This window comes from Alosa sapidissima, chromosome 5 (assembly GCF_018492685.1).
Source record: "Alosa sapidissima isolate fAloSap1 chromosome 5, fAloSap1.pri, whole genome shotgun sequence".
Lineage (NCBI taxonomy): Eukaryota > Metazoa > Chordata > Actinopteri > Clupeiformes > Clupeidae > Alosa > Alosa sapidissima.
The window spans coordinates 7,059,193-7,081,656 of NC_055961.1; the positions used below are offsets into that span (position 1 = coordinate 7,059,193).

General features: G+C 39.7%; 2 long non-coding RNA genes across 2 annotated transcripts; one reads left to right on the forward strand and one right to left on the reverse strand.

Annotated features, from left to right (window-relative positions):
- Positions 1–2,580: 2,580 nt before the first annotated feature.
- LOC121709182 lies at positions 2,581–19,650 on the reverse strand. Its single transcript, XR_006031857.1, has 3 exons — positions 19,575–19,650; positions 2,695–2,721; positions 2,581–2,590 (listed from the first exon to the last, which is right to left on the reverse strand). It is a non-coding gene; the product is annotated as an uncharacterized LOC121709182 (long non-coding RNA).
- On the forward strand, positions 9,015–9,482 carry LOC121709183. Its single transcript, XR_006031858.1, has 2 exons — positions 9,015–9,348; positions 9,434–9,482. It is a non-coding gene; the product is annotated as an uncharacterized LOC121709183 (long non-coding RNA).
- Positions 19,651–22,464: the final 2,814 nt, after the last annotated feature.

Sequence of the window (22,464 nt, forward strand, 5' to 3'; positions counted from 1 at the left end):
GTTTATAAAAGTGGAATACAAAAGGCTATTGGTGGACTGATATGGTATCCTCGCAGTGTCGTTTTAGTCTAACATTTCGGACAAATATTTCTGATAGTATAGGCTATAGACTGAAGGCAACAAATGTTTTTCCATGACCATGAGTGTAATTGTTGGTTTTGAATTATTAATGTAAAAACAGAAACAGATAATTTGATAGGCTGCCACAAGGTCATAGACTACTTTTATTTGGAGTTCCAATATTTGGATTCATAGAAAACAATGCTTTGTTAGCCTGCAGACCAGGGATGGAAATTAGCCACTCGCCCCCCGCCAAATACTTTTGTGCGCTGGCGGGTGAATTTGCAATTTACCAGCCACTGTGGCGGCTAAATAGAGCTAGCAAACCACAAATAGTCAGATCCGGTCTAATTTTCATACTTATTGACGGTTAAAAATAAGAACGTGTCTGTAGGGATCATGTAACGTTACCAGCCTATAAGGTTAAATCACACTGATTTGGAGTTCTACAACAACTACCAGAGAGCTGTTGCCCGCAGCATATAGCCTATAGGCACTGGTGCAGTGCTTCACTTTTTGCCACTACAATTAAGAACAATGCTTTCATACTAAGCTTTCATGTCACTGCTAGATTATTTCAGGATGACATAAACAAATCAGATCTGTGGATCTGCGTTGTACAGTATCTTCACAGACTAATATATTCTCACGCAAATACCGGGTAGTATTCTTGAAGTGGCCAGTAGACTAGGCCTATTGCTATTTTAATCCGGCCCGCAACACCTTCAGAAAACTATATTATTAGTGGATTTGATCCAGCAAGACCACTATTGTTCTTCTTAAGTTTACTTTATTTATTTATTTATTAGTGGCTTTGATCCAGCAAGACCACTATTGTTCTTCTTAAGTTTACTTTATTTATTAGTGGGTTTGATCCAGCAAGCCCACTATTGTTCTTCTTAAGTTTTCATATTATTAGTGGGTTTGATCCAGCAAGACCACAGCTTCGCCATGCTGTGGGCTATTGTTCTTCTTAAGTTTTCTTATTATATCTTCTTTTTCACCCACCTTTTGTACCGACTACTGCTCCTAGACCGTTTGAGCTATTGACGCGGTTCAAACTCCAAAAATTCAGGCCCGAACCGGTGTAGGGAGCTTGTTACTTTCGTGTCGCTGGCCCTTGTCGTTTTCGTGTTATTCCCGTTTTTCGCCGTTTTTGGGCCCCATTGAAATGAATGGCGGAATGTTCAAGGATTCTAATTTCGATTATGACATCACAGCTCTAATGGCTTAAGCTTGCACCTGGCAGAGTTCTAAGCCATCTGGCAATGTCTAATGGGCTGGGCTGGGCTGTCTGTGTATATGAAGGTGTGTGCATGTAACTTTTGACCCGTATGTCCGATTTTCATAAATGAGGTACCGTTGGAATCCTTGGATGAGGCCGAGTTCCAAGCCCCTGATCAAACCCACTCTTGCAGTTCCTCGGAACTGCAATTCTAGTTATATCTTCCTTTTCACTCACTTTTTGTACCGACTACTGCTCCCAGACCGTTTGAGCTATCGACGCGGTTTCAACACCAAACATTCAGGCCCGAACCGGTGTAGGGAGCTTGTTACTTTCGTGTCGCTGGCCCTTGTCGTTTTTGCGTTATTCCCGTTTTTCAGCGTTTTTCTAATTTTGATTATGACATCACAGCTCTAATTGCTTAAGCTTGCACCTGGCAGAGGTCTAACCCAGACAGCAAAATATATTTGGGCCAGATTTGGTCCAGATCTTCATTAGCATTTGGCGCAGATCCTCTAAACGGACCTGCCCCGGGGTCATTTCTTCCAACGGGCCAATACCGGAACAGGTTGGAATTACGGATCAGAGACAGTTAATATTGCCATGGCATTTGGTGCGGATCTGGCCCAGACTCATATTCTACATCTGGGGCTCATCTGGCCCTGGTCTGTGATTCATATTTAAGCTATCAGACAATTAAGACCCACACAATTTGTAATTTTCAAAATAGTTTTTTATTTTAAAAAGGCAAAAGAGAACACTGTGTCCGCTAGCCTAAGCTTAGGCCTAGGCCTACAACATAACACAAACCAAAATGTGAAATATAAGGCTTATGTTGATAAACAAACTCCGCTAAACGCACTGAAAGAACATGTCATGTTAACATAGTCCGTTGCATCTAACCGGCTGATGTCCCGATGATGATGACGACGGCGCTCAGCTGTGTCGGAGGAAGATTACTGACAGTCTGGGGAGCACTGAAAGCACAGAACAGTTGGGCGATCCTGCAGATCAGCGGGTCGGTGGACTTTGACAGCGACTGTTGTTTCGTGAGAGTTCTTCGACGTTAGCTAGGCTACTCAATCCAGACTGCAGGGCAGGCTGCTATCATGGCAGCGCAGGTCAGCAGCAGTTCCTTGGTCGCGGCAGCGGCAGATCTCTCGCAGAGGCTAGTAGCTGTCCTGAGAAATATTTTCGAGCAGACGGTGAATAGCAGCGCCGTTCACGGATGGATGTCAGAGGACCAGGGCAAAAACTAGCCCAATGGACTAACGTTAATCAACCTGCGATTCTCCCTCACTGCTCCTATGAGACGTACAAAAAGCACACAAAGCAAAGAAACAAAGACAATTCTTGTGGACCTTCGATAAAAAGCCTAGTGTTTACAGCCAAGTTTTTCTATGCAATACCTGCAGTGCTACTAGCAGCAAGGCTAGCTACAGACAAAGTGGGTAATGTTAGCGCTAATGGCTACGAATTTGCAGCTAACACACAATGGACACGATATTTGGTTTCGATTTTGGTGAATAATAAGCAAAGCTCACCAATTTAGCCTTAAAGCTCATGTTCACATAGTTGTGGATGCATGTTTAAAAGAACCTAGACTACAAGCTAACCGTAGCTACTACCCAGCTTGTCTGGCACGTTTCAGGTTGTCAGAATTTCAGAGTAAACTAACTTTGTAAACTTTCATGTTTAATACAGGCCTAAATATTTAGCAGACTAAAATGACATCAACACCAGTTTACATTTAAAATGATACTTGTATAATGCACTTACCAATAATCACAAAGACGGTGCAGCCTGTAGTCTTCCTCCACACTGCATAATCACATAACGTGGAGTTGCAGGTTTATGTGGGGGAAAAGTGTTCCGTTAGTTGTGGCGCGTCAGGTCTGCGCAGCTCCTGCGGATCTGGCCCACACCCACCGGGCGGACTCAATTCAGTTGTGGCGCGTCTGGTCTGCGAAGCTGCCCCGGATAGGCGCCACACCCGGTGGATGGACTGTCACAGTCAGAAGCTACAGACAAGTCTGGCGCAAAGTTGGTGCAGATCTGCATAGTGTGAGTTCGCGAATCTGCTGATTCAAAAACAGATCTGGCACAGATGTAAATGCTGTCTGGGAAGCCATCTGGCAATGTCTAAGGGCTGGGCTCTCTGTGTATATGAAGGTGTGTGCATGTAACTTTTGACCCGTATGTCCAATTTTCATAAATGAGGTACCGTTGGAATCCTTGGATGAGGCCGAGTTCCAGGCCCCTGATCAAACACACTCTTGCAGTTCCTCGGAACCGCAATTCTAGTTAAGCCAGGCTACACATCTACCACAGGCCCTATTATTAACTATTATTATTATTAACTGTTTATTTGCTTTTGTAGTGATAATTTACATTCGTTTTTAGTAGCCTACTATTCATTAGCAAGTTATTCAAGTTGTTTAGTTTCTAAGGTATGAGCTATACCAGACGCGTAACTGAAGCGTTCGCGATGCGTAAAATCCATTTTAAAAGACTGGTCTATTTTTTTTCGTGCCGCTATCACGTCTGGTGTAGCTACTTCCATTGATTATAGTGGCAGCTAATTGTTGCAGCAGACGCTACGCGAACAGAACGCTTCAGTTACGTGACTGGTGTAGCTCATACCTTTACGCTGCTAGCATCATCCGCTAGCATTCGATGCGAACTCCCCAAATCGCGACACTACCCTCCATGAAGACGCTTTGATGGGCGTTCCCTTTTGTAGATGGGTGGAAACGGCAGGGCAAGAGCAGGTAGCCTAGTAAACAACCAAACAAAATGTTTCCCTCCACTATTTTGAAATTACCGAGGGAAAGTCACATCTATAAATTAGTTTGCAAGTTGGGCGGTCATTTCAATCATGAAGTTGTCCCTGTAGGATTCTAGCCACACATCATACAAACACGGAAATGTAGACACTGCTATGATTAATTTTTCTCATCTGCCATGTTTCTGTTCTGTACGTTGGCGGTAACCACAGTACCGGAAAATGAGGTTTTGTTTAGGCTACGTGATGATGGACCTCCCCTGCATATTGCTCTGCTATTGGATACTCGCCTCGCGATGGACGGATTAATTTGCATAAAGTTGGGGATTGCTGAACTTTTTGACGCGCCGCAGCCACAGCACTCATCGCACCGCATACCCAGAATCCTATATAGGTGCGGAATTCGCTTCTCATAGAAATGAATAGGGATACTGCGTCGCGGAGTTCGCATCACATGCTAGTGGATCACCGGCGTTAGTGTTTGTAGCATTAGCCAGCCCTAATTAACTTTTGTCTTGACGTTAACTGTCAGAAGCCGACAAAGCATATCAGCTAACTTGTTAGCGCATAGTTATCTTTATTTAAAGCATTTTGTGATTTTGATAGTGACAGACAGTTGTTAGGATGGTGTTGTTACACGACATTTTCTTTAATCTTTCCAGCAAAGAGTACAAAAAAAAGTACAAGCAAGGAGTCACTGAGTCCTCCAAGAAAAGGAAAGCAGCTAAAAACTTCTCTCTTCAAGGTAAGTTACGTGGTGTAAATGCTTTAACTAATTTACTATGCAGAATATGTCAGAAATCTCTTATGACGTTAAAGTGTATATGTCAGGTTAAAAAACATTTTTGACAAATGAAGGGACATGAAGCAAGATAGTAGTGAGTAGTGATTTTTCTTAAAAAATCAACTTTAAATACAATAGAACAATATTTACAGTTATTTTTTATAACTGAATTTATGACCATTCCAGACACAGTGATGACCTCATAAGAGGGAGTCCAGCAAAGTTGAGCATAGGGGAGAATGGGAACTGCATTTTCTTTTACACTGATAAGGCCAAAAATGTCCTCTATGACATACAAGCATGAGCCTGACTGGCAGGGACAAAGTAAAGACAAATAGGCTACAAAATTTAGGTAAATTATGGCCATCAAATCATCAGTGAGAAATTGATTAGGGGTGTGAGTAGGATCGGATCACTAGTATCATGGCTTCAAAATGGCAGTTGTGTCATTTGTCATCACATAGGCTTTCATATACAACAAGTTACGTAGAATCAGTATGCAAATTAATAGTATGTCTATAGCTAACATTAGTTGATAAGCAGATGGATATATAAAGAGCAAATGTGTGGTAGGGGTGGGCGATATGGACAAAAAAATAATATCTCGATATTTTTTGTGTTTTTGACGATAACGATAATTAGTCAATATCCTTTAAAAACATTTTTGTAAAAGTCTGAGTTACTTTACAGCTCATTATTTATGAATAGCATCAATACAATAATAACCAATAACCTAACCTGTGACTTTTTAACCAAATCAACCAATTCATTGTCACTCTATGACACATTTCCAATTTTGCCCCCACTTGTGTGTGTGGCAATGACATGGTCTAGCCAGCTACATTAGAGAAGATGAATAGGCCTAACAGTTTCCCAAGAGAGTTTTCAAAAACCTTTAGCCTACTTAGGATTCACTGTAAAACTAAGCAGACCAACAGAGTACATATCAGTTATTTCCTTCGATGTTTTGTTTAGATTTAGAGCGAACTTTAGTCCATTTACAAAAGGGTTACATGAGAAGAGTTCTTTGTTTACAACTGACTACTAAAATACTCAAAGGCTAATGTTTTCTCTCCATATAATACCATGTAGGAAAAAATGTGACTCTCATCAATGCTACGTGAACAGAACAGAAGTAGCTGCACAAAATCCCAAGTAGGCGTACGTCTCGGTCGCTACACAAAATAAACATTAGGCCTGCGTGTGACAAGGTGGACCCACTAGCGATCATGTGACACTTGCTCTGATGCAACGAGGGGCTTCTCTCGCATACTGTACACCTCCTGTATTTAGTGAATGTATGGGGTTTTAATGCGTGATTTTGAGTGTTTTTTCCCCATAAGTAATTTAAATACTCGATAATGTAAATTTGCACATCGTTAAAACAACAATCACGATATTATCGCAGACGATATATATCGCCCACCCCTAATGTGTGGTAGCCCATATACACTGATGGTTTTATAGTCAGGTCTCTAAAGAAAAGCATATATGCCCATGGTTGGCTGAACACAGACTAATGAGTTGCTTACTGATTCTACTTAGTTTACTTTAGGCTATATAATGGCCTATATGTGATGGCAAGTGACACAACTGGCATTTTCAAGCATTGCTACTTACCCATATCCTCTTCATCATATTTTAAGATCAATAATGGTTGCCAGTAAAGAAAAAAATGTATCAAGATATTTTTCATGTCAGGCAGGTAGTAGACTCTAGCATGACATACTGGAATGAAGTCATGTTTTTGGCCTCATCAGTGTAAAAAAACTTACTGTATGATCCCTTATCCCATGTGTTTTAATTGACCAACTTTGCTGGACTCCCTCTTATGAGGTCATCATTGTGTCTGGAATGTTTCCTGGAATGTTCATAAATTCAGTTATAAAAATAACTGTAAATACTGTTCTATTGTATTTAAAGTTGATTTTTCAAGAAAAATCACTACTCACTACTATCTTGCTTCATGTCCCTTAATTTGTCAAAAATGTTTTTTAACCTGACATACGCACTTTAACTAAACTGAATTACTTTGCTAACCAGTTGTGTTAGATTATCAGAAAACTAGCTGGACTGCTAACTTGCATTAAAGGTGTTCTAAGCGATGCTGGGTAACGTCACTTCTGTTGACTTTCAAACAAAATCGAGAGCTAGCTCGCTACTTCCTCCCCCTCCCTCCCGTGCAATTGAAACGCTCCTAAACGCGCATCTCATCTATCATTTGCTGGAACAGTTTGTTATGTTTTTATGGGCTAGGTTTGCCAAGGTTGTTTTTGTTGCCGTTTTTGGAGCCTGGGCTGTCCACAGAGATTACGTTTTTTTACAGTGTATTTAGGACACAGACAGCTGGTTGGTTAGGTTATGTTTGCAGTAAGTGACAAAATGTTTTAGCCTAAAAAGCGTGTGGCATCGCTTAGAGCACCTTTAAAGTTCGCCAAAGCACAGATCATCACCTTCAAAATGAGTCAATCAAATGTTTTCGAGTGTCTCGGGTTATGAAAGGTGTATGTCTACTTTCACGATTACATGTGTCATTATTATATTATATAATTTACCTGAGGGACTAAGCTAGATTGACAACTTCATTAATAAAATCTAGCCCAGAGGTAACCGTGACTGTAACACAAGTTACTTGGTGTACCCACACTTAGTGTTGCTAATGGCCAGGTCTTCCACCTACAGTAGACAAGGTTGTAATGGCAATGTAGTTTCTTTTATATTTTAGTTTTGTTTATTTTTTGCATTTTTTGCATTTATATTTTTGTTCATAAGTGTAGGTTTTTGTGTGTTACAATTAACATCTGCTGTCATTTTTTTCTTTTTCAGGTGACATCATGTTCTACAGAGGGACTGATGGACATTCCTTGAGGAGGGTTGTTTTCTCTGAGAAAGAAGCTTCAAGCTCTGAAAGACCGGGGTACACGAAACTTGGTGGGCATGTAACCCCACATGGATAGCATGGAACCATCGTTTTTCGTTTTGATCTGTAGCCCCCCCGCTGGACTGGACCCCCCGAAAGGAGGGTAGGGCAGACACAGTTTTTTTGTGAATATCTCGAGAACCGTAGGGGTTAGGAGGACCATTTTTTTTATGTTGATCTCAAAGGGCCATGTCAACCCATTCATACCACTCATTTCATGTATAGCGCCACCTAGTTAAACACAAAAAAGTAAAAATGAGGTGTTGTAATCGCAGGTATCTGTGACCTAACATAGTCAAAACTGCACAAAATTGGAAGTGTAGGATCATTATGACACCCTCTGAATGCACACCAAGTTTCGTGGAATTCCGTTAATGGGGGGCCACACAATAAATTAATTTATGTTACTATACACCAACTGGCCTGTAGGTGGCCGGAGACAGTTTTCTGTGAATATCTCGAGAACCGTAGGGCCTAGGAGGTCCACCTTTTTTTGTATGTTGGTCTTAAGGGGGCATGTCAACCCATCCCATTACCACTTATTTCATGTATAGCGCCACCTAGTTAAAAATTAAAAAGCAAAAAATTAGGTGTTTTCATCTCAATATCTCTGGCTGACATGGTCAAAACTGCACGAAATTGAAAGTGTAGGATCATTATGACACCTTCCGAATGCATGCCAAGTTTTGTGAACTTTCGTTCATGGGGGGCCCAACAAGGATTCCTGGGACACTGAAAGACCGGGGTACACGAAACTTGTAATGTAACCCCACATAGATAGCATGGAACCATCGTTTTTCATTTTGATCTGTAGCCCCCCCGCTGGACTGGACCCCCCGAAAGGAGGGTAGGGCAGACACAGTTTTCTGTGAATATCTTGAGAACCGTAGGGCCTAGGATGACCAATTTTTTCTGTATGTTTGCCTCCAGGGGTCATGTTAACCCATTCCATGTGCACACATGTGCATAAACAGATACACACGCACACACATACATTCACAGTAATCATAAGTATGACACATACTCACACAGTAGACATATGTACGCATGCATGCACATGCACAAACACACATACGCAGACAAACACATAAGCACGCGCACACACACACACACAAACATAAACGTGTGCACGCACACATGCACGCAATTCAAGAATTTCTCAGAATTATGAACAGGCAAGATGGGGGTGGGGTTGTATAAAATGAATTTTACATGTGAAATCTATGAACTAATCATGTTTTGGTACTTGTTGTCTAGCAGATACCATTGAGAATTGAGTGTGGATAATGCAATTTAGTGAGACAGTTAGAGTCATATAGGCGTTTCATATAGGCGTGATTTATTTTTGTGGAAAAAATGTGCTGGACTGGGCGGCGGTCATATTTTGTACCGCTCTGCGGTACATCTAGTTCATTTTTTCTTTTGTTGCCATGTTCAACTTAAGTATCAACTTTCACTTTGTGAAATAGATTGCAGGTGGTGATCCAGTTGCAGAAGTTGTAGCTATTTCAAAGGAGGACATTGAGGCCTTTGTTCAAGAACGCACTGAGGCAGATGCGGATGTGTTTAACAAAGTAATGAATTTTATTCCTGAAAAGTGTTCAACAGAATGTCTCATTTCTTTCTGTGTAATCTTACAAAGTACATGAATCTGTCCAGGTGCTCATCAACATCGAGAAGGCCCAAGAGAGGCAGAAGGCAGCCTATCGCAAAAAAAATGACAAAGGCCAAGCGCTTCATCATCACTCCTGGTATGGAGGTGCTGAAAAGAAATGAGAGGAAGCGTGGCAGACCTGGCATGACTTCCTGACTGGCCAAACCATAGAATGTATATATACAGTCTATGGGCCAAACAAGTATAAGTATATTCAGCTTTTGAATGTTGTTGATTGCAAATGATCGATTGATGATTGGTGACAAAGCATGTAATAAATTGCTTATGCTTGAAAGGGTCATCAGTGTGGAGGACAACCTTGTCCAGTTGGAGGCAGGGTTCCCACTCTAAGTCAAATGTAAAATTCCATGACTTTTCCCTGACTTTACCTTACAAAAAACCTGAATTTCCATGACTAACTACTGTATATCATTAATTGTACAATATACCGACCTATGATTTCAGAGCAGCACAGCGTTCAAGAATCATTTACTTCTTTCTAGCGGGAAATGGATTAATGGGCATTGAATAAATCAATTTGGGCTACTCAAGCAAGCAGTAAAGCTAATAACCAGACATACTCCAATTCGGCGTGGACATATTTGAATTAATGTATTATATTTGGCAAGTACATTTTAAACTGCTACAACAAAATTCCCTGATATTCCATGACTGCCCCAAGAATTATAAAATTCCCTGACCTTTCCATGTTTGGAATAGACTTTCCAAAATCCCAGGATATTCCAGAAATTCCATGACCCGTGGGAACCCTGTACTGTATATCGTTTTACTTGTTGCTCCTATTTATGAAATACACTCATTTTATACAAATAACTATCATATAGTCAATTATATAGTCAAGTCATATTTATTTATATAGCACACTTATATGCTGACATCCTTGTGACCTTCAGCCTCCTGTCCTGTCAGACATGAGTAATGCCCTGTCATAGTTGTGGGACCCAGATGGTCAGTATCTGTCATTGCTCTGACACAGCATTTGCATTGCAGGTGTTATGGTAGGTGCATTGCAGGTGTTTCTTAAAAACCACAACCAATAGGTTTTCCACTCTCGAAACATGCACTCTTGTGCATAGCAGCCCCGTTCAGCACATCATTGTATATTGTGATCAGCACATCAGGCCACCCAACATCTCTTGTCAGATGTTATCGCCTCGGTAAGAATGATGTTTGATTTCTGCATGGAAGCAAAATATAGATATATAATAATGAGTGTAGCTTGATTAGTGCTATTTGTTCATCAGATTTTGCAAAGTAATAGTTACAAAATAATGGAATGTAAATGTAAATGTGATGTCAGGATTTTCACCCCTCTGCGTTTATACATTTTTGTGTATGGTAAAGCAAATGTAATGGACTTGCCATGTCATTGCAATTCAACAGTGAACAGACACTATTTTTGGTACAAAAACAAACAAAATCAGATGATAATCTTAAATTTAATTTGACTGAGTGATCTTTCAAGGAAAACACATATATAGGTGCTTTGAATATACAGTAATGGACAATCCCTTATATGGATCAGCATTAGACAAGTGTATTATCAGACTTTTAAAATGTTCTTGGTTGCACAGACAATTGTGTTTATATTCTAAATATCTATGTCCTTTCATTTTATTTTTTATGTTACTACAGATATATCATCAGCTGAACAGCAACTTGAGGATGTACACATCCAACGTTACAGCATTCCCCTCTCTGTCCCACACGAACACTACAAGTGAATTCTGCCAGTTCGAAATTGGTTATATAGCAATTGTAGCCATCAGCATGATAGGCGTGCCTCTGAACAGCTACATAACGTGGCTTATCGTTTTGAATCCTGCACAGACTCTAGTATCCTGCTTTTTCGAACTAAATTTGTCTCTGTGTGAAATTGTAGTGGGAATACTGTCACTACTTAACCTACTTTCCTGGTGTACAAATTCCAATAATATACTGCAACTTGCACAATATTTATTCTGTGGCTTGTTACTGTCTGGACGTCCCCTGTTTCAGACCTCCATTTGTGTGGAGCGTTATATGGCTGTGGTCTACCCTGTAGTTTTTCTAAAATACAAAGCACTGAGGTACAAGATGGTATGCTCAACTGTGGTCTGGCTAATAATCCTAGCCTGTAGTTTGATCTATGCCATAACGTTTGTTTGGTATACATTTCCAAGTTTGATTATGGTTCTGATTGTGGTGAAACTGTTCTGCTTTTTGGCAGTCCTCAGAGCTCTGAAACAACCCCAACCTGGGGATGGAGGGAGGGAGAGAGAGAGGGCCAATCAGGCCAAGATGAGGGCTGTCAAAATCATTCTAATCTTACTTGTGAGCACAATTGTGCAATATGTCCCTGAAACAGTGGTATTGTTTCTAACGATTCAATCCAATTCAGACACTCTTATTGTAACGGAATATTTTACTCTATGTATTTTGATATGTGCAGGTTTTATCCAGCCATTTCTCTTCCTTCAGAGGACCGGGAAACTCCACTGTGTGGGTACTCCTTGATAGAACGTAGTCCACAGTCTATTCTATTTTATTCTATTCTATATTCTATTCTATTCTATTCTATTTACCTGACGTGTTGCCAGAACACCAACCGTATGGACCCCAGAGCGATAGCACAAAATCAATACGTCTTACAAGGCGAAAACGCAGAAAGGCTAGATTCAGCGCTAGCTATCAAGGTAATCTCTCTGATCTAGAAAATATGATTAGACAAATTAGGAAAGAAACTGACCAGGAATTGAATCGTAATGTTAAACCAATGACCTTGCAACCTACTCTTGAATTAAGTTCACCTGAAAGCGTGGAAGTGAATGAATGTGTTGAAGCAGATGTTGAACAATGTGCAGGATTACTAAACCAGATCACCCTGACCTCAGAAATAGTTGATGATTATTGAATGTGAATACAAGAATGGAAAATGAACCATAACTGCAAACAATGACCTCATAATAAATAATAAAGTACGATGAATGAAATGTATCATTACAAGTATTTTAGTAGCCTGACCTTATAAAGTCTAGGGAATTATGCATGTAAAGAATTGTATGTCTCAAACTGTGAAATGGGTAAAGTGCCTTAAACTGTTTAAATGAATGTATTCAGATTGTGTGAAGAGTTAATGCCATAAGTGTTTGTAACCTGTAAGAATGTAACCGATCTCTCTTGAGGACTGTAAAAGTGTATGTTGCTAAATGTAATGTGTCACATGGTTATAATTGCCATTGAATGTAAACTGTTTGTGTAACCTCTGGAAACTATCTGGAAACCTGAATGTAATGTATCATCTCCGAAATGTAACCCGGAGAAGTATGTTAATGCATGTCATCTTAAATTGTTGGTTAAGATCAGTGACTTCTAGAATGTATTAGCTATCATGAGAATTTTCCCAGCTAACGTGAGAATATTCCCAGCCATCGTGGGAACTTCTAGAAGGTTCTAAACTGTCATGGGAAAATAGGATTGATTTGTCTCAGGAATGTGTGGGGGAGGTTAAGTCCACCTAGTATAAATAGGGGTCGAACCAAATGATCGGGGCTGCTTCTTCTTTTTTCCTTCCTTCAACTCGTTGGGTTTTTGCTTTATGATGTCGCGTGCGGTTGTTAGAATTCGTCCTCCGAAAATCGTTGAAGCAAAGTGTTGGACGTCGTGCCAGGCTGAGTCGCGGACCGAAACTCCGTGGAACCTGTTGCAGATATCAGACCTGCTACTCCAACAGAGAGTGACTGCAGAAGACAATCAGCTGACTTTTTCCCCTTTTTTGAGGACTTACTTTTTTCCTTCTATTCTCTTTTTCTCCATTTGTGGATTTACCATTTTTATTGTAATCTCTTCTCCATGTGTGGATTTACTATTTTCCTATTTTGTGGATTTACTCTTTTTATATTTTCTACAACATTGTAACCTGCAAGTGGATATTACGCCGCATTTTGTTAACATCCCCAAAGTGCTGAAAAGTAAAGAACTCATTTAACCTTGGCATCCAATTCTTCAAGCAGTATTTGTGTCTTTTCTTGGTTTTTCTACGAATTCCAGCAGGAGGGTAAGATAACTGGTTTCTTCTGTGGTTATTCATCTGCTCTGTCTAAGACTTGGGTTAGTTGGACTTTAGTACTGCTGGACGGTAACAAAATCTCCATCCTTATAAAACCTGAGCAAGAAGTAGCCTATAACCTGTGTCTCTAGATAAATTCTAGGGTCAAACATCTTCGCACGTTAGCCAACTGTTCGAGACCTAGACGTAGTCGCTCCTTATTTCATAAACATCTCAATAAATCCACCACAGAAGCCTGATCAACTTCCAAGGGGGATATTTAAAATAGGAGTAATAGGTTATCTGCGCCGCAGAGGGAAGACGTGCGACTTCGCTCGACAGTAGGTCCCTGCTATCTACAATAACCTCAAGGGGGTATCGTGGGTCTTAACTGCCTAGGCCTGGGGTTACGTCTGAGAAACGGCTGACGTTGACTAGGTTCTGGGGGTTACCTGCAGGGGGCAGCACATACCTCACACATAAATATAGAACCCTACACTAGATACTGCATTGTGTGTTAAGTTATTAGGTGGAATATGTCAATGCAGCCACCACATATGGGCTATACTTACCAGCAAATGAACGGAGGTTAATGAGCAGCTGCAAGAATTTTGGGTTACAAAGCCCTCAAACTTATACATTTCTCAACCGATGGCCATAAATGTTTTTTTTTTTAAAGGTAGATAAACTATATTTTAAAATTCAAAATTCAAACACTATTTAAGCCAAGGAAAATAGTTTCTTTTTTTCTCAATTGACTTCCATTAATTTACCACCTGGTGTTGCCCTCCATAAGATGGCAGCAATGTTGACATTTGTTCTAGAGGCCAGTGGGGAATCTAGGTTTCTATATGAACTCACCTATATACCATTGTACCAGATTTTTTGTCAAAATAGTCATACAAATTGTGTGTATTATCATGACCTTACAGACTCCATGTCATACATCGAGTTGTTGTTGTCCTGTATGTGATGGTTGTTCAGTGAAGGCACTTTACAGCCCAAGACAAATTTCCCCTTGAGGGACAATAAAGTTTATCTTATCTTATATGAGGCATCGGCATATAATGCAGACATCTTCTAAAGCTTGCCCTAATTAGGGATGTAATGATTACCGGTATAATGGTAAACCGTGATAAAAATGTTGACGATAATAATTACTGTTTTCATTTCAAACATCATGATTATCACTGTTGATTAACGCGGTGTGGAAACCGTATGTTTAATCCTTCCCAGCTTCATCCGAGCCTGCTTTTGACATACAGTAGGCCTGGTACAATAGAACTAAACTGTTACTGTACTGATTCTGTTGTCTAATTGATGGTTTTAACTACGATTAGGATTAGGCTACACCTGATTTTAAAAGGCGGAACTTTTTCACTGCAAAATGTGCACTGATACATGTAGCCACTCTGCGTCTTTTTACATGAAGAAAAAAACGGGACACTTTTTGAAACTATTTCAGCTTGTGTAGGCCTATCAGTGCTTTCTGAACATATTGAACACACTTTTGGAAATACTGTGATAATACCGAAAACCGTGATAATTTTGGTCACTATAACTGTGAGGTTAAATTTTCTTACTGTTACATCCCTAGCCCTAATGTCTTTATCTGAAATAGTTCAGCTATTGTATACATATTAAAGTGTTACAGTGCCATAACAAAAACATTTTCTTTATTATCTCAAAAAACAAAGACCTCTCAGCTGAGACACAACATACCATGGACTTCTGCACCCTGCTGATCAGGTGACTGGAACTGTCCAACTGGACTCAGCTTTGCTCCTATGTTATGACTGGAGGATCAAAAAGGATCTTTTATAAAACTGGAGAGGCTTTCTATTACAGGTTGATACATTTTGGAACATTTTATTGTCTCTCATAGACTCTTTGGATATTGTACCTTGCAGATAAATGCAATGCTAGATTGGATAATGCATAATTAAAAATATATTATATGAGGCATCGGCATATAATGCAGACATCTTCTAAAAGCTTCCCCTAGGGATGTAACGATTACCGGTATAATGGTAAACCGTGATAAAAATGTTGACGATAATAATGACTGTTTTCATTGTAAATGCAATGCTAGATTGGATAATGCATAGAGAGAGACGATAATAATGACTGTTTTCATTGTAAATGCAATGCTAGATTGGATAATGTTGACGATAATAATGACTGTTTTCATTGTAAATGCAATGCTAGATTGGATAATGCATAGAGAGAGACAATAATAATGACTGTTTTCATTGTAAATGCAATGCTAGATTGGATAATGCATAGAGAGAGACGATAATAATGACTGTTTTCATTGTAAATGCAATGCTAGATTGGTTAATGTTGACGATAATAATGACTGTTTTCATGGTAAATGCAATGCTAGATTGGATAATGTTGACGATAATAATGACTGTTTTCATGGTAAATGCAATGCTAGATTGGATAATGCATAGAGAGAGACGATAATAATGACTGTTTTCATTGTAAATGCAATGCTAGATTGGATAATGCATAGAGAGAGACGATAATAATGACTGTTTTCATTGTAAATGCAATGCTAGATTGGATAATGTTGACGATAATAATGACTGTTTTCATTGTAAATGCAATGCTAGATTGGATAATGCATAGAGAGAGACAATAATAATGACTGTTTTCATTGTAAATGCAATGCTAGATTGGATAATGCATAGAGAGAGACGATAATAATGACTGTTTTCATTGTAAATGCAATGCTAGATTGGTTAATGTTGACGATAATAATGACTGTTTTCATGGTAAATGCAATGCTAGATTGGATAATGTTGACGATAATAATGACTGTTTTCATTGTAAATGCAATGCTAGATTGGATAATGTTGACGATAATAATGACTGTTTTCATGGTAAATGCAATGCTAGATTGGATAATGCATAGAGAGAGACGATAATAATGACTGTTTTCATTGTAAATGCAATGCTAGATTGGATAATGCATAGAGAGAGACGATAATAATGACTGTTTTCATTGTAAATGCAATGCTAGATTGGATAATGTTGACGATAATAATGACTGTTTTCATTGTAAATGCAATGCTAGATTGGATAATGCATAGAGAGAGACGATAATAATGACTGTTTTCATTGTAAATGCAATGCTAGATTGGATAATGCATAGAGAGACGATAATAATGACTGTTTTCATTGTAAATGCAATGCTAGATTGGATAATGTTGACGATAATAATGACTGTTTTCATTGTAAATGCAATGCTAGATTGGATAATGCATAGAGAGAGACGATAATAATGACTGTTTTCATTGTAAATGCAATGCTAGATTGGATAATGCATAGAGAGACGATAATAATGACTGTTTTCATTGTAAATGCAATGCTAGATTGGATAATGTTGACGATAATAATGACTGTTTTCATTGTAAATGCAATGCTAGATTGGATAATGCAAAATTAAAAAGTCCCTTTGATGGGTTTGTTTTGCCATCCCTTGTAGTGTTGAGATGAAGTGCAGTTGGAGGAGGGTGGGTTCTCAGAGAAGGGGTGAGGAAAAAACAATGAGGAAGTGAGCTAGTTATACTTATACAGTCATTTCACCATTAAAATGTGACATAGTTATACTTATACAGTCATTTCACCATTAAAATGTGACATAGTTATACTTATACAGTCATTTCACCATTAAAATGTGACATAGTTATACTTATACAGTCATTTCACCATTAAAATGTGACATAGTTATACTTATATAGTCATTTCACCATTAAAATGTGACATAGTTATACTTATATAGTCATTTCACCATTAAAATGTGACAAATAACTTCATCATAGAAATACATTTTCCTGTAAAAGGTTTCCTGTTGTAGATGGTATGTAAACTGTGTATGTAATGCAAACATAAAATGTCTAAACTATTTTCACATTTCATTCCCCTCAGAATATTGCATTATGTGCCATATGTTTTCTCTTGCTAAGTTTATTATGTATGAGAAACATCACTCAGCCTGGGCTATATACTATGGTACATGAGATATTTTTTTGTCAGACTACACTAGACAACACTACATGCAACATAAGCTTGTGTCCTAATATAGCTATTCTGTGAGACACCCTCAAATGTGTTCCCCCTAGACCATTATCATACAGTGCCTCCGGAAAATATGCACTGTGCTGATATATGGATTTCAATTATTTTTCCAGAGCTACTGTATTGTCTGGGTTCTCATGAAAGGAACATCCTGACAGTCATGTTCCAGATTCACATATATGATACTGCCTATTATTTAAAATCTGAATGCTGTTGCTATGGCCATCAATGTCCTAAATGGCTTATCACTACACATCTGTGTGATATGGTTAATCATCACTGGAGCAGGAACATGAGTTGCTTCTGAATTATTTGCTCTAAACTTCACATCAGATTCTCTTCAGCTTGGGATCAATAGTGTATCCATTTGTGCACCAGTTTCTCCTGGAATGTGTGTACTTCTTTGACAGTATTCTTGTTCACTGGCTGTCCCCTGTTCCAGACTTGTGAAGCACTATCTAGCTGTGTTCAAACCTGTGCTCTTCTTGAAGTATACAACCACTGAGCTACAGGCTGGTGGTTTCTGTTCTAGGCTGGCTGATAGTCTTAACTTGCAGTTTTGTTTCTGCCTTTCAGAATTTATTTAATATGTTGTACTTAGGTTCACTGTCAAAACTACAGTAGGGGGCAGAGCTTTCAGCTATCGCACACCCGTTCTCTGGAATAATCTCCCTTCCTCAATTTTTAAGTCTAGACTTAAAACATACCTCTTTACTGCCTCCCATAGTTAGGTATGGTGGGGTGTGGAACTTCACCCACCTCAGGGATTTTTGGAATGGACCACCCTGCTGATCCTCGTGTGACTGGGACCCCAGTCATGCGTGCGATGGTGGTCACTGACCATACCTGCGCTGGTGTCGACTACCCCTCACCATGTGCCACGCCGTACAACCCCCCCCTCTCCTCTCTCCCCTTCTCTCTCTCTCTCAACTCTCCCTCTCTTGCCTATTCTCACTATGGTATACTGTAACAATATATAGTACCACGGATTACTTATTGACATTAACCATTTGATTTTCAGTAATACTAACCCACTCTCTCTCTCTTCCCCCCTTACCTCACTTGTGAGGTATATCATCACCTGTCATCAGCCATCCGTGTGCTTGGCCTTCTTCTCACCCATCTCACCTGAAGTCCCATCCCTATGCTTATTACTGTCCCCCTACCTGGATTCCTGGCCCGTACAGCCTAGCGACCCATCACCTGCCTATGACAACTCTGCCCGGATTTCTGGGCAGTACTGCCGACCCACCACATGCCCTTTGACAACTCCTATTCCTCTGGACAATTCCAACGCTGGACTATTTGAACTTTCTGACACTAAATTAGGATTATTGCATTATCATACCGGATATGTAATCATCCCACCTCTTGTAACTTTCACCTCAGGTGGCTTTAAACACCATGTCCTATTCTCTACACCTGACTAACATATGCATTTGTCATGTATTCAGACCTTACTGTCCTGTATCTGACCCTAGGCAGATGAGTCAGGCCCTTGAGTCGTGGATATGCTCAAGGTTTCTTCATATGTATCTCCAATTCTAGGGAGTTTTTCCCCTGTTACCCTGTTCCCCTGTTACTCATTGGCCTTCTTTTCTTTTATTTTCTTTTTTTTCTCTGATTTTCTAACACTCTGTAAAGCGCCATGAGACATGTGTAATGTTTTGGCGCTCTATAAGTACAATTAAATTGAAATACAATTAAATTGAAATTTAATTGACTGTCAACATAGCTTTGTTCTTATTGCTGTTCTGTTCTTGGGTCATCCTACGGTCCCTGACAACACCTGGTTCAGGAGAGGGTTGAGAAGAGGGAGAGGGAGCCAACCAAGCAAGGATGAAGGTCTTTAAAATAATGGCTACACTACTGCTATTTAATTATATACCATAGGAATAATCCTCTTGAGCAAAGTCAGCTATGAGGTGAAGATCTTAAACTATAACACTGTTCTTTCCATAATGATACTTACAGGCTTCATTCAGCCTCTCCTCTACCTTCAGGGAGACTACTGTCGTGGAAAATCGACCACTTCCCGAACCTCCAAACCAATTAGCACTCTGATGTCAAAGACCCGCAGGAGAACACCAAGACGAGAGATGTTGAAGAATGTTGATCCTTTATTCACCGTATTGCAGTGAGAGTACAATCCAAACAACGTCAGGACTGGACCGTCAGGCAATAGAGTGATGAGTTGCAGCTGCTACCCTGAGATCTGATCTGAGTGTGTCTAAGCTCTGTCTTTTATGCTCCTGGGGGCCTGGGAGGCGTTCCTATCACCAGGAACGTCACCAGGCCCCTTCTAGCCAATCAGAACGTTTTGGGACCTGAGATATTGGTGGAAAACCCTTCTCATTTGCACATTAAAAAATGTGTGTTGCTAGGCAGAATACATTTAGCCAGGTTCTATGTGTAAGCTGTTGCCAGGCAGGGTATGTTTAGTTTGGTTCTATGTGTCACTTCAACTTTGGTTTCACTTCCTCTTTCTGGAAAGTCCCTGCATCTCCTCTTCTGCTAGCTCCTTCTATTTATGCCCTTCTGGTAAGTACCTTTCTCTCCCAGGCCCTGTCTTGTTTACTTTCATTCTTCGTCTCTGACAGTCCAGTCTCATGACTTCCAGTAAATGTCGCATAACAGTTGCACAAACAACATTCTTATGATAAATGGAATCATTTCTGATAAACCAATACATACAAGCCTGATGCCTTAATAAAATCACCACATATTCCCCCCTTTGAGGCTAAATTAGCCTCACTATGTAGCGGAAGCATTATTTAAACATAGGAGCGTGTCGTAATTTCATATATCGGCGTGACACCTTGGGCTATATGCACATGAGCAAGTTACAGGGGAATAGTGCCTATTGCTTAAAACCTAATGAACCTTAAACTAACAAGATGTACGTCGGCATAACTGCCCTTATGTGAGTAAATAATAACACTAACTAGAAATGTAATGCCAGAGGAATTACAATAATGGATGGAAAGCTGCTGGGTTAATGTTGGTGGGAAGATTCCTGAAAAAAAAAACATTGAATCACTTAATCTTTGCGTTCATACAAACCCTTGTACCAAAAAACCTTGTGCGTCAGGCATTCTTGAGATATCACACTCAAGGTGGGTTTGGCCTTGACATTTGACTTCATCATTGAGTCCATACAAATGTTCACACCAAATTTGAAGCATGTGCGTCAAGCCGTTCTGAAGTTGTGACACAAGCATGAAAGCTGGCCTTTGGAAAATGCAATTCAGAGTATGCAATGCAAGACTACTGTACCTGCAAAACGGGGCTTTCAGTTGGTGTTGATGACTGCTCATTCTGCAGCCAGCTAACAATTACTTTGTCAACGTTAAAATAATTGAATCAACGTCGCACTGCAACATTTATTCTACATCACTTTTGCACCGTCCATTTATATTAAAGCAACGTTGAAATTCTAACTACAGATCAATGGGATTTCAATGGGATTTCCACTAAAATGAATATTGAAACAATGTTGAAATTACAACCAAACTAAAGATCAATTGTTTAAGATCATTCAATTGATATTAAACCTCAGTAAACCACTATTAGCCTAATCTGGCAAAATATTGGGAAATTCATATCCTGCTTTATCTACAGCCAGGATAAATTTGGCTAGGCCTAGGTATGTCTTGTTTAGGCTACACAAGCTTGCATAAATAACCATTGACAACTTGTTATCAGTTAAGCAAGTGCATTTATTCACTCTTCATCTAGAAATTCACGTGTACTGTGTTTTCCTGCCATCCATAGCAGTTGCAGTCAGCCTGACCCTTCAGTAGCAGAGTGAAGCGGCACCTAACAGAAATAGAAGGGGGGGGGGACAGCTGTTAGATAAATATGTTCAACTGAGCAACAAACTAACAGCTAAGCCTACAATCAAGTTATTTTACGCCAGTGGTTCTCAAACTTTTTCTTTCATTCCCCACTTAGATCAAGGGGGCATTTTTAAACCCCACCTGTCCCTCATCGCTCTAAGAAAGTGGTAGGTCAAACTTAAAATTGTCAAATTTATTGAAATAATGACAAGTTCCAAATATATCCTCAGCAGCAGAGTTAAAATCAGCTGGTGCTGCAGATATAATACATAAATACATAATGTGCCATTGTAAATTAAACACACATATTTCTGTTTTCCAGCAACATATTAGGATGCATAGACCAATATTTTACAGCATTGTACAATATATTCAATGAAATACCAACATGCTGCATTAAATGGATCACTGCTGGTTGGGAAATATTTTTGAAATAAACTTTGCAGGGATGTGATGTAGGCCTACAGTGGCTCCCGAATCAGACGTTTCAGTGATTTCACTCAGATTCTCAAAGGCATAATACTGTCGCGATCGAGGCGCCTGTCCCATACCTCAAGTTTTTTGGTGAATTCAGTAACCTTAGATCTGCTAGGTGAGGTAGGTGCTTGTCTTAGCCTTGTAACTGGAGATTTAACTCATTGAGCCACTCATACAAACGTAGTTCAAAACAAAGGCTAAGTTTCAGCCAGTGATTGTTTGCCATTTCCCTCGTCAGGCCAGCTATCGCTACGAAAGGCGGCTGGCTGGCAATTTGAGTGCTTAGCTAGCTGCTACCGCCTCCACTGCACACAACCGCGAACCTAGAAACATGAACTTACTATGTTGCTAAGCTACAAGTTTAAAGCTAACGCCAGCTTGCTTGCTTACTTGATTAGCCGAGTCGTTTTAAACAGACTTCACACACTCCATTCAAATACAAAACACAAATAATTGTAACTTACATTGGGTGTAATATATATATACAGTCTATGGTGACACCTGTGCCAGTGTTCTAATTAGCCCGGGAACTTCTCTGGGAGCTTAACAAGCGCAGCTGCCTTTAGGCCATTATGACATCACAGCC